The sequence below is a fragment of the Abramis brama genome (assembly GCF_963993115.1).
Source record: "Abramis brama genome assembly, chromosome: 2".
Classification (NCBI taxonomy): domain Eukaryota; kingdom Metazoa; phylum Chordata; class Actinopteri; order Cypriniformes; family Leuciscidae; genus Abramis; species Abramis brama.
The window spans coordinates 49,593,069-49,610,703 of NC_139964.1; the positions used below are offsets into that span (position 1 = coordinate 49,593,069).

A 17,635-nucleotide genomic window follows, 5' to 3' on the forward strand; every position below is an offset into this window, starting at 1 on the left:
TCCAGTGCGGTGTCTTAAAAAATCTAGTGAGAAATATATTAATAAATGCATCTCTACCACAGTGATGAATTGAGGTAGAGGGGAGCCTTTTTAGCTGCTTGTATTAGTGAGCTGCTTGCTTCACTGTGAAAAGTCATTTAATGCTTTGGAGTATAGGAGAATATTGCAGAATGTCTTTATCTAAAGAGGAATGATCAGATCTTATTTTTTAACAAGACAATGCTCCTGCCCAAATTTCAGACAACCAAGAAGTGTGTTAAGAAGTCCATCAGGCTCATGTTTTGGACTGGTCTCTCACGGCCTTCGGCCTCATCCTGCTTGCTACAATCTATATATATATATAAACACACACACACACACACATGTGGTGGGCGGTGTGTGGTGGGCGTTCTGGCACAATATGGCTGCTGTCGCATCATCCAGGTGGATGCTGCACATTGCATAACAACATTCCCAACGGCAAATTCCTTTACATCCTCATGCCATTTAGATTGAGTCTGCAGATTTGGTAGGTAGTACTTGATGAACGCAGACCAGAATAAGTCAGTGAGGATCTGACTGTGGCTCCATCGTTTCCGACTGATCATTTCGCTTTGAGGATATACAACTTGTGGGAGAGAGCCGTCGAGCTGCCCCATGAGAAGGTGATTTGGGGTAATAGGATCTATATCCGAGACATCAGATGAGAGGTATCCGAGAGGCTTGGAGTTCAGTATTCCCTCTACCTCAATTAACACTGTCCTTGGTAACAGATCGTATCTCACGTTCCCATGCTCCTCCGAAATGAGGAGCTCCAGGTGGGTTGAAACGAAAGTGAACTTTTTTGCTTCGCCAACTGTTGTTGTAGTTCAGGTGACATCATTTTTAATGCTTCATTCAACTCTCTCTCCCCTCCTTTAAAACTAGTCCCTTGATCAGACCAGAGCTCGAAGGGAGTTCCTCTATGTGCCATAAATCTCTGAAATGCCATGAAGAAGGAATCAGTGTCAATACTTGATAGTATGTCACGGTGGACACATCTGGTTGTCAAACACTTCCAAATTATTCCCCATCTTTTCTCCACTCTCCATCCAATCTGAACTGAGAGGGTCCCGAAGCAATCCATTCCATTAGAGTGAAATGCAGGCTTGAATAGTTGAAGTCGAGCTACAGGCAAGTCTGACATTTTCTGGTTTGGCTCTCCATCTCCGACAGTCAGTGCATTGAAATAGGTGATTGCGGATGGCCTCTCTACCACGCAGAATCCAAAACTTCCTTCTAATTTCAGCCAGAACTCTCTCTGGGCCTGGATGTTTCAACTGCTGATCGTAGTTTTGAATTATAAGCCTGGTAAGGGCATGACTGGGATCAAGGACAACTGGGTGCTTAGTTGCTACATCGAGTGCCTCAGCTCGTCGCAGTCTTCCCCCCCACTCGAATACCATCTATTTCTTCATCCAGCTCCGGACTAAAAGCAGTTTATAATTAGAAGGGAGGAGGTTTACCTTGTTTCAGGCATTGGAAGTCATCAAAGAAACTATCTAGCTGAGATGCTTTCCACTGAAGGACTTCTGCTTGTCGGAAATCTCCAGTCTCCAATCTCCAGTAGCTTCCAGTAATTCTTTGTAGTTTGTAAGTAGGATGGCATCAGGAATCTTTGAGTTGGATGTCACTACATTTAGGGAACAGAACATCGACTTGCGCAACTCTGAATCAACTTCCAGGGAACTGTTAGAAGGACTTTTGGGCCATTGATCAGAGTGCATTAAGAGGAAGGGGGGTCTATTACTCCGTCTGTTTGGGGTGGCTAGATCCTCAAGACGTTTTCCCTTTGTTAGGTCATCAGCAGGATTCTGAGCAGAGTCCACATACCTCCAATCCTGTGGATTTGTTGTTTGTATCTCTGTGATCCTGGTGTCAACAAAGACTTTGAACCAGCACAAATCTGAATGCAACCAGCTCAGCACTGTGGTGGAATCGGACCATAAGGTAATTCTGCGATACTCAAGTGTAAGTTCTCTCCTTAACAACTCTGCTAACTGAGCTCCACAGAGAGTGGCACAGAGTTCAAGTCTGGGAACCGACAACTGTTTCTTGGGTGCAGCTCTGGAGCGTGCAAGTAGGAATGCGAACTGTACCTTGCCTTGACTATTCTCAGTTCTCAGGTACGAGACTGCACCATAGGCTCTTTCTGATGTGTCACAGAACTTGTGTATCTTTCTTACAACAGAAGCATTATCCATTTCTGTGGTCACATAGCACCTAGGGAAGGTAATAGTGGAAAGGGATTTGAGTTCGTCTTCCCTCTGCAGCCAGTTCTGCAAACATTCATCAGGGAATAAAGGATTGTCCCATTCTCTCATCTTAGACCACAGTTGTTGGATTAGGATTTTTACTCTGGTTGTATAAGGGATGATGAAGCCTAATGGGTCATATTGACTGGCAAGGATCCGATATAAATTGTGCATGGTGGGCGTTTCATACTCTAGGGGACGGTGCTTGTACCTAAGAGTGTCAGTGGGGCAGTGCCAGTGCAGACCTAGAATGGATTCAGGAACTTCTTATAACTTCACGACATTTCTTATCAGCTCTGTTTACTTGGATGACACTGATGTGAAAAGGACCTGCTGAGAATGAAGATGATTCAGAAGGAGCTTCGCTGGGGCCTGTAATGTCCAACCCAGTCTTGTCTTGATGGCGGCTGGCCCACCAGGTGGTCCAAGATGAACTGACTCGATTGGGGTGATTAGATGAGGCTGATCAGCACCAATCAGAAGGAGTGGGTGAATGTTCTCAAAGGACTAGATAGGAAGACCCTTCAGGTGTTTGTACTTACTTACGAGTGCCTCCATAGGGTAGGATTGTTGAGATAATCCCAGCTGGTCAGCCGTAAAGGCTTGCTTGTAGGGCTGGGCGATTAAACGATAACGATAATTATCACGCTATAATTTTTTCTCGATAAAACAATATCAAGAGTTCGATAAATGTTCGATAATGTTTATGCGCCAAAAGCGGAACGAAACTCATTTGAAGCACTCGCCACATGGACCATTTATCCGCTCGGCTCAAAGTCCAAACAGTGCGAGCTCGCTAAAGCAGATGCGTTTACTCTGATCGATCTCAGTCACAAGATCCAGTGAGAAGAGCTTGAATTCAGCGAAGAAAACAAATGTCTCAGTGATTTAAACCAGTTTAAAGGCAGATGTAACAGCACTGACAAACAGGAGAAACACTGTGCGCAATGATACAGTCAGAAGGCTTTTCTGTCTATAAATTCCCATCATTTACCATGGATTTACTGTAACGTTAGCCTAGTAATATTAACTGCACCATGAAATGTGGGATATACATATTGAATTGTATTATATTATTAATGTAGACAATGTATTAAAGGACATTATTGGAATTTAATTACAGTATTTAATAATGTATTTAGGCTACTGTTTTGCATACAAATACCATAGAAACCATAAAGTTACATTCTGCCATGATAGTGAGATGCTATAGGCTATGCCTGGTTTTATCTGTGGTTATCATGATCTAAATGCATGATACTGGATGACCAATGGTTCATTTTAATAAAACTCAAACAGTCAGAATATTAAATTTGACCAAAATGTTGTTACATTTTTTTTTTAACAGATGTTACTGTTTTTGTTAATGAACATAAATTTAACATAGTAAATCTGCATCCTAACTCAATCTAATACTAGTCAAGTCAAATCATCTTAATTTATATAGCGCTTCAAGTGTTAGACAGTATTCTAGGTTATTATGTGAGGACGTTTTTTGTCCAATAATTAGAATCTCTGTTTTTTCAGAATTAAGTAGTAGGAAATTGCTAGTCATCCAATTTACTGCAATTTACAATTTACAAACTACTGTCGACTCACTGTCAAATATGCGTTTCGAGACAAAACATGTAATACTGTATTAATATTGCAGCCTGCACTGCAAACTGTGCTGAAGATACGTGCCATCAAAGTCAGGCAACATAAACCTGTTTCAGGATTTGAAACAATATCCCCAATTAGCACATGCAGAAACTAAGAAATTAATTTTCCAATAAAGATATTTATTTTGTTAAGGAAAAATGACAAATGTTTGAATGTTCTAGCTCAGATTTGTGAAATGTTCACCTGTTTGGCAAGTGTTTGTTCTGACAATAAAGTGCAAAAATCTGCCTTTAAATTTGAAAGAAATAAAGATTTGACATTTATCATGATAATTATCGATATCGACTGATATAAAACAATTATCGTGATATTTTTTTTTGGCCATATCACCCACAGCCCTACTTGCTTGATATTGTATGTCTTATGTGGTTGTATCCCGAATGAAACTGTCGAGCCTTGTAGACATGACACTTTCTGATGGATGGTTCTAATGGATAACTCCTCCTCTTCACCTTTCAGATTCAGTTTCTGGGCTGCAGCCAATAACAAGATGGTGCGTTCGGATCCATCGTCAAGGAAAGCATACGTGTCCAAGTTGCGGTTCTTATATCTCAGCAGAACTCAGACTACTTTCAGCAGGACCCGGTTATCTGTTTCAGGTCTGTCCAGGTATAAGGTTTCGGCGGTGGAACTTGATGCTGGCGCAGTATCTTTAGCTAACTTGTAATTGATGTCATGGAGTATAAGCAAATGTTTACCATTACATTTGTGGCAGGGTTTCTTCAGATTGCACTGTGCAGCTAAATGTGTCCTTCCACACTTCCAACAGAGCTTGTTTGTTTGAATCCAGTTTTTCACTTGTTCAGTCGTGAGCTGCTGAAAGCACTGACTAAGGAAATGATCTGTATTCTCACAAGAAGGACAATAGGCTTTACTTTTCACCTGGTTCTCTGGTGAAGTGGCCGGTTTGACTGGAGAGGAAGTACTATTCGGGGTGAGACTACCTGCTCCATGCAGAACAGTAGCTGGTCTTGACCTTTGCTCTTTGCGTTTCTCAATCATTTGCTTTGGCCATCCCTTTGGCTGAATGTTTCCCACCAGTTCACTGTTTTGACACCACGATTCAGACTGCAACCATTTGGAGAACTCTTGAAGTGTGAAGGTTGAGGCATGATTAGGCAGCATTTGTCTCCTGAAGGCAGCTCTTAAATCAAGTGGCAACTTGGTCAGCAGGCAAACTACGTGGAAGCTGCACCTCAATTCGGAATCTCCATCTGGTCCCAAGGATTTCAGCAGTCATACAAGGGCTTGAATTTATAATGCAAAGGCTTCAGGGTCTGCTGGACGGACATCTGGTGGATCCATTACTCTAGCTCAGTGGTTCTCAACTCCAGTCCTCGGGACCCGCTGCTCTGCACATTTTGTATGTCTCCCTTATTTAACACACCTGAATCAGATCATCAGCTCGTTAGGAGAGACTCCATGAACTGAACTGAGTGTGTCAGATAAGAGAGACATACAAAATGTGCAGAGCAGCGGGTCCCGAGGACTGGAGTTGAGAACCACTGCTCTAGCTTATTCAAAGCAAGTTGATGAGGCTTACCAAATTTCTCTGTCAAACTGTTCATTGTCTCGCTATAAGGATATGGAGAGTTAAGTAAAAAATCTGCAATCAGTCTGGCCTCTTCCAGCTGCAGATGATCCACCAAGATTTGGTACTGTGGTGAGATCTGGTATTAACCTCACTTTCCTGAATAACCCCTGGTATCAATGTGTCTAGGTGGTCTTTTGCTGTCAGGTCAGAATAGCTATTATTCCCTCATTAGCTTGTTATAATTTATACCAGTAAATCTAGGTGTAGTCCCTACACTCCCAGGAAACAATAATAATCAACATTTACTAGACATATGAATAAAATTCATGCTTACCATCCAGCAGAATCGCTCTTGGAATCCTTGTTTTCTTTGTTTAAAAGGATTAATAAATTGCTCTGTCTCTTGCTTTTTAGAACTGTTCGTAATAGCTGAAGTAAAGACTTAACAGTGATTGTCTTTTAGAAATAAAAATTTATTTATACAAAAGATTAAAACACTGGTTACACAAAAATTAAAACTCGTAGCAAATCAAAAGAAAATGTTACAGGTTATAAAACTTCAGCTTATTCAGTCTCAACAGGGCATTCCTGTATGAGTGAATATTACAAAGGCTAATTACCTTGAAGCAGTTCAAGCAATTGGAGTAAATACGAACTTGTTCTCATCCGAGGTTTTTCAAGTTACAATAATACAGCAGAGCGAATTAAACCAAAAGAAATTCAGCTAGGATTAAACTAGAAGAGATTTGATTTCTCTCTAGGGATGCAATCGACATCAAAATCAAAAATGCAGCAACTAACAGTCAAAAATGCAGTCATATTTATACGGAACTGGGTTACATTGTTCTAATGCAGTTTCTTGGGTTTTTTCCAAAGGAACTAAGTCTCATGACTGAGCCTTGCAACATCAACCGTCTCTTGCTTCAGATGGGGTTTTCGCTGATATCTCTGTTTCCCATATATGGGCATTCTTGCGTCCTTTCCGTCCTCTGCGCTTTGGACTTCTATGTATGTGTGTGCGTGCATATGTATCTGGAAGTGTATTTGTAGGTTCAGAATACCTATTAAAATTCACAAATCCTGCCACACCCCCTCTTGAACGCACAATGGCACTTTTATGTACAATCCTCCTGTCCATTCCATCACGCTGCTCTCTAATAAAATTCCTAGGGTAAATCACATCCAATTCATCAAGTTTAACTTTAAAAACATATGGCGTAGGCATTATGAAATCCAAGCAACACTCATGAAACCTATATATTAATTCACTTTCCCGATGGAAGAAACTCATCGTCACTCTCCCGTGCTGGGTCAACAGACTCTCCATGCTTCTGCGGAACCACCGCTGGGACACAGGTTTTCACCTGAACGAGTCCCGGTGTCTCGGGGCCTGATCCAATTTTACCAGATCCTCTGGGTACAGAGCCAGCTCGGAACCACTGTCCGCCAAGCTCTCGTCCAACACTCTCAGCTCCCACCGGGCTTGTGTCAGGCGCCGCAAGCAGATCTAGTTGATCAATAATAATGACATAAACAATCTGGCCGTTAATACGTGCCTGTTTAGTACAAAACCCCGAAACAACCTTATTTTTCCAAAGGTAGGTCTGAATGTCAACACAGCACGTAGTCACACGTTCCCTGTTCCCAATTAGTAGTTCAATTGCGTCATCTAAATCGATGATCAGCCATTTCATCGCAATGATAAATCTCATTGCATCATAGGTTAAATAATGAGTGCAGCCTGGACCCGTAAAGTTAGCCCCTCAATCATAAAATGCAAAAGTTTTCATTTCGGCCATGTAATAACCCTTGGAAAGTATACATGATTGACAGAAGTTCTTAAACTCAAAACAACCCCGTTTGTATGCTTCAATTTTCAACGGGTAACATTTAACCTCTAAACAGTCATCACACTCTTTATACATCCCATGTCCGATGGCAAGTCTCCTGTCTTCCGGACCCTATTGCAATAACACAAAATAAAACAATAACAAATCAACTTTTTGTTATCACCTCTAGGCACAGTAACCCCAAAATTCACATAAAATACTAAGTAACCACATATAAAATGTAATATTTCCCTTCTTATCTTCAATAAAAATAAAAGAAAATAAACACAGATGAACAAATCAAATCATCCAAAATCAGAAATCATCTGAAATCATTTAAAATGGCACTAAGTTGCCTTTCTGAAACTTCCATTCAAAAATCATAAACGAAAGAGAATAAAACAAACAATTTTTTTTTTTTTTTTTCTAATAATAATAATGAACATAAAACAAAATTATTATCGTATATGTATAGTAATAACATTTTTTTTTTTTTTTTTTTTAACTTGTCTGACAAAACAAGATAAGATTATACGATCAGGTCATCTCAAAACAAGATCAGAATTATGAGTCATTTCCCCTATCTTGTTGACCATCCATGCAATAAAGTAAACAAAACAAAATGGCGATTGATCAACTGATGAAAACAAAAATTAACTCAGAGTAAATAAACCCCTAATCCTATATGGTCTATACAACCAACAACTTATCTTCTACATTTGTCTATAAACTTAAACATTAATGAATAATCATTGATCCCAACCAGGATACCCAGAAAAAATAACTTTGGTTCGTTCACATATTTGGAAGTCCCCGGCATTAATAAGACAACAAAATACAGTATTGCCAGCTTTATCACCAGTGGTCTTAAAACTTCTTCTATAGCTAATGACAATCAAAAACGTGTAGGTAAGGAATGCCAGTCCCAAACCAACATATTTGAGCCAAATCATTTTAATATAGCACTGTGTCAAATTATGCACAGCGATGACAACGGCAAAAATCACAACTGTGATAATTCCCTTGAAGCCAAATAATTTAATATAACGAGAACTCCGGAGTAATTGGGAGACTAAAATTAACACTAACGAAAAGTCATTAAGAACATTATATAAGGTCAGGCTTAAGCACATCAAGACTATTTGTTCTGACATGCGACTGGTCAATATTCCAGTAATCCAATAGGAAATCAACCAAAAATTGACAGAGATAATACTCACAATCTCCTTTGGAGATTCGTCGCAACGCCATGTAGAATTGGTGCTATTGCCTGCCATCGTCCCAAGTACTCCTCCTCACAAATTTAGAATTGAAATGGCCCGAGGTTCCGTCTGCAACCGTCAAATTCTGTAACCTTGTCACTCCCTCAGACCTCCTTATAGCCCCTCTCGCTACAAAGGTCACACCTCCGTCTCCGACTCACTTGCTTTTTGAGGAAGTTAGGCTTTCCTGCTCCTCGCTGGTTTTTGCTGAACCAGACTCTTTCGAATGTTTCCTGCACACCAGCCCCAGTTTTGTCGATTTAAACACCATTACCAATATGACAATTATTACTGTGATAATTGTTAGGCATATGATCACTATTTTTATGTAGTACCCATATTGTACTATTAGGTCCCAAACAGAAACCGCAAAATCCTTCACGTTATCTACAACCCATAAAATAGCTTTTTTCTGAATTTTCCAAAATACCGTAAAAATATCCCCATTATTAGGTTTAATTAATTGTGCACTTATGTCCACCACGTAAATCCACGCCGGACCTGCCGAAAGACCCTCGGTATAATCATCAATTGGAAAGAAAAATCCCTTTAATTCAGATTCACTATTAACTAGTCTGGCTATAGCGCATTTTTTCATGATCTGATTCTGTGCAATCATCATCAATGGAGCCGCACTAGTTATAGAACTAATGTCGTTCCATGCTTTACCGCTACCAACCGTCGCAGTTCCTATTCTCATTAGATCTTTAAAACTACAAAATACATGTTCTTCCTTATGCATCCAAGATATATTTGGACTAAACCTTGTACCTGGCGTTTTGACCTTCCATGAGTCAAACATCTCAGAGCTACAATACTGCTCTTTACCTGGGAACCACAAATATTTAACGTCCTCATCTCGTCTGAATTCAAACCTGCCCAAACCAAAATTCCATGAACTTGATCTAATTTTTTCTGGATCATTATCAAAAATCTCTGGCCTCAGGCTATTGCGTGAGAACGGATGAGATGTCTTAACATCAAATTTAGACGAGGCCATCATTACTCTATAATTACCAAATTTCAGTTCCGATGGTTTCATCATTGGTATATAATACTTGGTACTCCAATATCCATGAGCTAAATTGTGACTATTTAATCCCACAGTTTTATTATGTCTATACGAAATTTTTATTGGGAATATGCTATCATTAGCTTTACGTGTATTAAACGATCTCCACGTTAACGTACGATTGCTGGTCTTATCTAGTCCCATCGCAACCGGAAAAACGTCCCATTCCCCGTATAAAAAAATTGATAGGCCAATCCACCGCAAAGTCCCTTTATTACTCGCATCACTATGGTTCTTCCAGATGCCTTGATTAGTATGAGTAACTTGGAGAACACTAGACCAGCCCATACAATACAGAACAATAGCCGATCTATATTGTTGTTCAGTTATATTATTTAAAATATAGTCCATAATAACCCTAGGAGCATAATTTAGGGTTAGTGGATGAAGTCTGCTGCCTCCTACCCCGTTTGCCCACAAGGTGGCATTAATAGTCCATGTTACACGTTGACCTTCTGCTTTGACCATGTCATTATCTGGGTCTTGTAATCCCATCCATTCATGCCATAGTTTAATAATGTTAGCACCATGCCTCTCAAAAACTTTATCATCCCAAATTGAGGTATCATTCAAATAACATACCCATGCAGATGTTGTTTCATAAGCAGACATGCAATGCTTATCAATGTCATACCAAAACTGATTCTCAGGTATATTACTTAGAAATTAATTTTTTTTCAAAAACGGACATTTCTTGTGATTTTCGCACATTTCAATGCATAATCAGCTTTTCACATGTCACCCATTCTAATTCCACATAAGCTGGTTTAGGTCTATTTTTGTATATACCGATTATCAATACATATGGGTTTAGGCCCTTAGGCCAATAGCCTTGTTGCACTGGGTTCCGATTATCCATATTATTCCATGTATTCTTACTTATTATATAATCAGAGCCGTCCGAAGCAGATCTTCCACTCCGCCCTCTGCTCTTTCTATTATCATCTATGCTCATGGCAATAGATTTTTCAGAACTATCCTTTCCCAGCCAAGATCTCTTCACTATTGGGACAACATTTTTAGTTAAACAATCCCAATCATCCATTTTCGTGATCTGTAGCATTGGACTATTCCATAATCTATATACGACCATGGTAGACGTCAAATTAAATACATCCGAAAGATTATACTTAAGGCCCTGTAATTTGACATGTGTCTGATTATATCCTCTTAAGTAATTCCATCGTAACCTAGTTTTATTATTAACAACCTTGTTTCCATAAATCTTAGGTCCTTTTGTGGCACTCCTACGTTTAGTACCTGTACAGTTCCAGAATGACTTGTCTATATCTTTTATAAATCCTTTAAACATATTCTTTATCATTTTTGGTCCATATTTAGTACCATCAAAATTCACAGTTTGATTGTAACATATTTTCTGTACAATTTTCTCAACAACAGAACAGGAGGCTACTCCTACCTCGTTTGTTTGATTTTTCTACTGTGATCCCAAAACCAACTATAAGGAGACATATTACCAGAACCATCTGTAGGGCTAACAGGAACAGTCCTACTTCACTTCGGTCACGAAGTAACTCCTGATACTTCCCCTTTAGTCCGCTTCCTCGTTTCACCATTCTGTTGCTGAAAAACACAAAAAGATATAGATGCACAAAAAACCTCCTAAGCTTTCCCTTTCCCTTTCCCTATCTGTCCTTTTAACCATGCGGTCATTCTGCTCAGTTTGTTAGGCTTTTTGATGTTCATCCTTTCAACTTTAACCCCCTCTATTGATTTGCCTATGCCTAAGTAATCAGAGGTGGTGGTGATAAAAACTTTCACCTGCCATAATTCACTTGTCCTTTGTGAATCTAGCTTAACTTTAATTCTTACTGTCCCTAAGAAGGTCTGTTGTGACCTTGCTCTGACAGTCAATGAGGTTTCCCTTACAAAATGACTATATTCTCTAGGCATGTATATTGGAAATTCCTCCTGAAAGGACATTTTGGTCATCAATTCAACAAGTAAGTCATGCACATTTAATTCTTTATACATTCCTTCCTCTTTAAACTGAATTGAGCAACCATTGTCATAAAATGGATCCCTCACCACCGTTTTCCAACGGTTCAAGTCAGTATCCCTCGACAGTGTTTTATCCAAAACACTGTCTTTCAACAATGGATCAGAGTCCAATGGCATTGGGCCACCAGAACTTAACAGCCTTTCCCATAGGAAGGCTTTCTCGGCATTACAGACCAAAGCCAAGGGATTCACTTCCCATTTATTCATAATTTTATCATCAATTAAGCAGCCTAGACTTGTTTCAGTTTTCCTAGACTGCCAGACTTCCTTTAAACTTGTAATTTTTAACCATCGTTTTCTCATCATTAACTTGCACCTCGGACACTTATTTAGTTGCCCTTGGTTGTCTAGAGTACATTTACACTCTTGACCTCTAAGACTGAACTTTATCTTACAGTCTATGCATGTTTTACAACCACAATTTCCCGTGGTTAATTCATATTGCCAGACTGACCAACGTTGTCTGGACAACCGGCAAGATCCACAAATGCTTACATCTCCGAGCGAACATGATCCTACGGACCTGTCTGCACAATACCACTTAGGTAAAATTGTCATTTGGCTTCTAAGCCAATGCTGACTTTCTCTGACCTCCCTAGGTCCTTCCCAGAGGAGTTGACAAATATCCTGTTTGCCACAGATCACACAGTAGGTTTCCTACGGGTTGTTGCAGTTCCTGTTTCACTTGTCTTTATGCCATATCTTTACTAAGAAAGAATCACTAAAGTCTTTACACACTACAACAGTGCCCTCTGCTGGACACTTAGCGTCTGTCTGGAAACTTACTTTTGGTCTGTATATCTTACTCATGTTCTTTAAAATGAATCTTTGCTTTTCACAAGCTTTCTAATGGACCAAATCCCGTTAGCTTCTAATCTAACAGTAGTATTTGAAGTTAATTCAACTACTTTATCCTCAGTCCCTGTTTTGCTACGAAAACGCCCGTTTTTGCTTTAATAATATAAATACTTTATCTCCTACCGTGAATGGGTTTTTGCTTGTGTCGGCTGGTTCACAAGTTCTATTGGTCTTCGAGACCCTATAATTAAGGAAATGGGTGCATTCATTAATTAAAGTGTCCCACTCACCTAGAGCTTGATTCTTAACAAACCACTCTTTGGCCGACTTTATAGCCCGTTCCGCGCATCCATTGCTGCAAGATTCATATTTAACTGCCTTAATTAAAGTAATACCCTGCTCTTTGCAAAAGGTCTCTACTTCACGACCGGTTAAATTATGTGCATTGTCACCTCTCACGCGTTCCGGTGCGCCTCGGTATCTTATCCAAGTCTTGAGGCTGTCTACTACGACTGCACTTGTTGCCTGCTGACATGGATAAAGTTGTATAAAGTTAGAACAATTGTGTACAATAATTAAGAAATAAACGTTCTTCATTTTCGTTTTTGGTAAAAGAGGCCCGGCGTAATCAACGCTTATTTCAACATTTCTCTTTATCAGTTTTGATTTTTCCAAAATCATGATAAATACTGGTCATCACTTTCCTACAATCAGGACAGTTAAGCTTAATTTTTTGATAATTAGTTTTCAAGTTCTGGCCAATGATTTAATGATTAGCAAATTTATCGCTACTGTGGCTAATATATCTACTGCAGACAAATTTTCTTGTTTCCTCTGAGTAGCTGGTTTTTCATGAGAGATAAACATCACTGGGCTTTTAGTATTACCTTCATTGTATAACACAACATCCATTTCCTCAGGTGTATTATCAGTTTTGACTATTAGGTTTTTGTCACGATCTCTTCTGATAATTCTCCCAGAATTTAAAGCCATTTCTATAATTTCACATTTGATTTTCTCAAGGTTTTCGTCCCATTTAAAATCGCCTCCTGAAGTGGCTTTATACAGCATTTTTGCTTTAGCACTGTAACCAGGTATTAAATCTCTTACAAAATTCAATCTCCCTAAGAGACTTTGTAATTCTCTCAAGTTTGTTATCGTTTTATTTTTTAATTCCATTAATTTTTCCTGGGTTGATTTAGCTATACCTCTGTCCTCACCTGATATTTCAAACCCTAGGAAGTCAACCTTTTCTTTTCCCAACTCTAATTTCTTCAAGTTCAAAAGAAAACCTGCATCTGCTAGTCTTTTTATCGTTTCTGACAATACCTTCATTAGGGCTGGGACGGTTACCGCATTACCGCAATACCGCGGTCACGTGACGCCTACCGCGGTCTGAGCTCGTCACCGTCATCACCGCAAAAAAAAAAATAAATAAAAATAAATAAATAAATAAATAAATAAACACTGGCCTTCACATGTGTTCACGTTGTGTCTAATGACATGGATTCATTGATTCTAATGACATGGATTGTGTCTAATAACATTGTGTCTTACATGGATTCAAGGTTTTCTAAACAAAACTTATCATCAAAAGATGGAGCAAATCCGACCTTTCGCAAGTTCGCAAGTTGTTTCATGACACATAATAACATTCCATTCGTAGGCTATTGACTATAACCCCTTATTTATACTCTGTGGTGCGTTACGGCTGCGACGCGGCTACCGGAGCTGATCGCGCCCACTCTAGTCAATGCTTGTGTTTACGTTACAACAGCCACGACGCGGCGCGTTTCAGAAGCGTCTCTCCGCGCCGCTTCGCTAAAGATAGGCGCCTAGTCTATTTTCGACGGACGCCGCGTCCAAGCCGCACCGTAAATAAATAAAAAAAAGTAAAAGCAGGACCTCAGCTTTTAATTGCACATGCTTATTTAACACAATTCTCTCACGTGAAGACCGCATTTGTCAACCCTCGCGGAGTCGCGGCAAGTGCACACTCACAGCACCAGAGAGTAATCTTGACGGCACTTGCAAGAAAATGGATAAGTAGGCTACATAATCAAATTCACAAATATTACACCATTTAAACATTATTAAAAATACATAGGCTATGAGTTACTAAAACAATATTTGTCAAAGAATACACTTGTTCACAGTTTGAACGTTCTTGTTTCCATTTGTTTAATTTCAAGATCTGAGGTGAATTATCCATTGTTGCTTTTACAGCTACAAAGCTGGAGCACTAAACGATATTCAAAGTCATATTGCATGCTTTTAACATTAAATAAAGCACATAAACACTACCTGAGATTATCATTGACACACTTTGTTTGTTGTTCCAGCCGCAACGTCGCAGAAAAAAAAAAAAACTGGGGGAGGGTGGGGAGGGGGGTTGAGGTTTAAAGAGGTTTATCGCAATACCGCGGGAATTTCTTGCTTTTCAACCGCGGTAAGAAAAAATCCATACCGTCCCAGCCCTAACCTTCATATGTTCGTCCACTGTTTGAGTGGCTATTAATACGTCATCGATATAAACTGTAATTAGCAATCCCTGTAAAATTTCTAAAATTACGGATTGTTGGTTCCTGTTTTTCTTTTTTCTGTTCACCTAATAACAAGTAACACAACGATTTTTTGCATGCAATCTAGCTGCTCTGCCAGCATATCTAATTTTGCCTTAGAACTAGTTCCGGGCATATCCAGAATTTCATCTGGAGTAGGTCCGCAAGCCAGTTTTAATATTTTCTGCATCGCTCCCTTTACAGCTGATAAATGTGAATCTCTAGGAGTGAAAATGAGACCAGGACATGTCAAAAATGTTCTTCCTCCCAGCCTGTCATGTTCTCTCTGGTGAGAGCTACTTCGCCTCTCGCGAGATTGACTTCTAGACTTTTTGTAATTAACAATCTTTCTTCGAGGTATTTCCTCATCTTCAGTATACTCTGAACTCGAGCTTTTTCCTGACTCTTCGTCTACTTTTATTTGATATCTTTCCTTGTTTTTTCTATCTGTAGAAGTTTTATACGGCCTAAAACCTATTTTTTCTTTTTCCCATGATTCTTCCCCTGTTATCAGGGGATTGAATCCGGCTAATATATTTTTTTGTTTAGGAATAGCTCCAGTCTCTACCGGTGTCATGTCAAAGTTTAAACCTAAGTGACCATAGTCACTTCCAGCCGCTCCCTCCCTATCAGTGTATTCTGAAGGGGTGGGGGAGTCAGCCGTGATCAAAGCATCTGGATCAGGAACACCGTTCCTGGTTACCCTTATGTCGGTTCCTTTAACTATTGGTACAGTAATATCACTATCCCCAATTTCAACGGTAACCTTTTTACTTCGACTTTTATGGCCTACTACCTGGACTAATTTACTTAATCCAGCTTCATTAGAAGTATATAAAGTATCATCAGTAGCCAGTAGTTCCTCATTGCCTACTTGCCCTGCGTCTTTTAATTTTTTATTTAATTGATCTTGCGATAGCAAAGTAATATTGGTTATTTTTTCCATGACTGTGTGAATCTGTGCACTCCTCTGAGGCTCTTTTTGGTAACTATCTCTTTATATGAGGTTTCTAGTTTAGGTACTCTATGGTCCTACAGCGCTGCCCCTGAGATCTCTTGTTACCTCTGTCGTGCCCAACCAAAGAATCTTATCTCAGGCGTCCCTGAGATATTTCCTGAGGTTAGGAGGAAATAACTGTTCCTGTAACTTCCTCAAAGCACTAAGGAGACATTGTTTTGCACTCGGATTTAGCCGTTGTCTTAGTTTTTTGAAAACTATTGTTCCCTTAGGTTCTTGTGGGTTTTATTGGGCAATTAGAAATTGACCCAATCCCGGACGAGCCCCCATGTGGTGAGATCTGGTATTAACCTCACTTTCCTGAATAACCCCTGGTATCAATGTGTCTAGGTGGTCTTTTGCTGTCAGGTCAGAATAGATATTATTCCCTCATTAGCTTGTTATAATTTATACCAGTAAATCTAGGTGTAGTCCCTACACTCCCAGGAAACAATAATAATCAACATTTACTAGACATATGAATAAAATTCATGCTTACCATCCAGCAGAATCGCTCTTGGAATCCTTGTTTTCTTTGTTTAAAAGGATTAATAAATTGCTCTGTCTCTTGCTTTTTAGAACTGTTCGTAATAGCTGAAGTAAAGACTTAACAGTGATTGTCTTTTAGAAATAAAAATTTATTTATACAAAAGATTAAAACACTGGTTACACAAAAATTAAAACTCGTAGCAAATCAAAAGAAAATGTTACAGGTTATAAAACTTCAGCTTATTCAATCTCAACAGGGCAGTCCTGTATGAGTGAATGGGCCCTATTTTAACGATCTGAAACGCAAGTGTCAAAGCGCAAAGCGCAAGTAATTTTGTGGGCGGGTCTTGGCGCTGTTGCTATTTTCCCAGCGGGATAAATGACTCTTGCGCCAGGCGCAAATCTAAAATGGGTTGGTCTGAAGTAGCTTCATTATTCATAGGTGTGGTTTTGGCGTAACGTGAAATAAACCAATCAGAGCGTCATCTCACATTCCCTTTAAGAGCAGACGCGCTTTGTTCTAAAGCGGGTTCCTATTATAACGGCGGATTTGCCAGACGCGCGCCAGGAGCGGTTCACAGCCAAGGAGAGCAACGCTCTCGTCAGGGACGTTGGGGATGGAGAAACCCACCCAAATTAACTTCGGTTAAAAAGGCGTATGATAATTTGGGTAAATGTGTAAGCTAGATGTATGCTTTTATAATAAATTGTCTATCTATCTATCTATCTATCTATCTATCTATCTATCTATCTATCTATCTATCTATCATAATAATGTATGATTTGCAAAAATGAAAACTGCTGCTTGTAGATGAGAGAATCAAAGTGTATGCGCGTTGTGCACACGCTACATTGATTATGGCCAAGCATGCGCCCTTAAAATAGCATGCGCAACGCGCCACTGACTTTAAACTATTTTTTCCTGGTTAGTGGCGCAATTGTTTTCTAAACCTGCAAAATAGCATGAAGGAACGTTTGCGCCGGAACACGCCTCCTTTTTTGCGCTGAACCGCCCAGGGAGCGCAAGTTCATTCCCTAGTTTAGCGACGTGCTTCTGTGGAGGGAAAAGCGCGCTTTGCGCGGGTGCAAAATAGGAATGATACATGCGTCGGTGTACAAAGTCAATTGCGCTGGGT

General features: G+C 39.6%; 1 protein-coding gene across 3 annotated transcripts in view; it reads left to right on the forward strand.

Annotated features, from left to right (window-relative positions):
- Nucleotides 1-17,635, forward strand: part of usp53b (ubiquitin specific peptidase 53b) — a 111,723-nt gene that overhangs the window by 15,994 nt on the left and 78,094 nt on the right. The window lies entirely within an intron of this gene.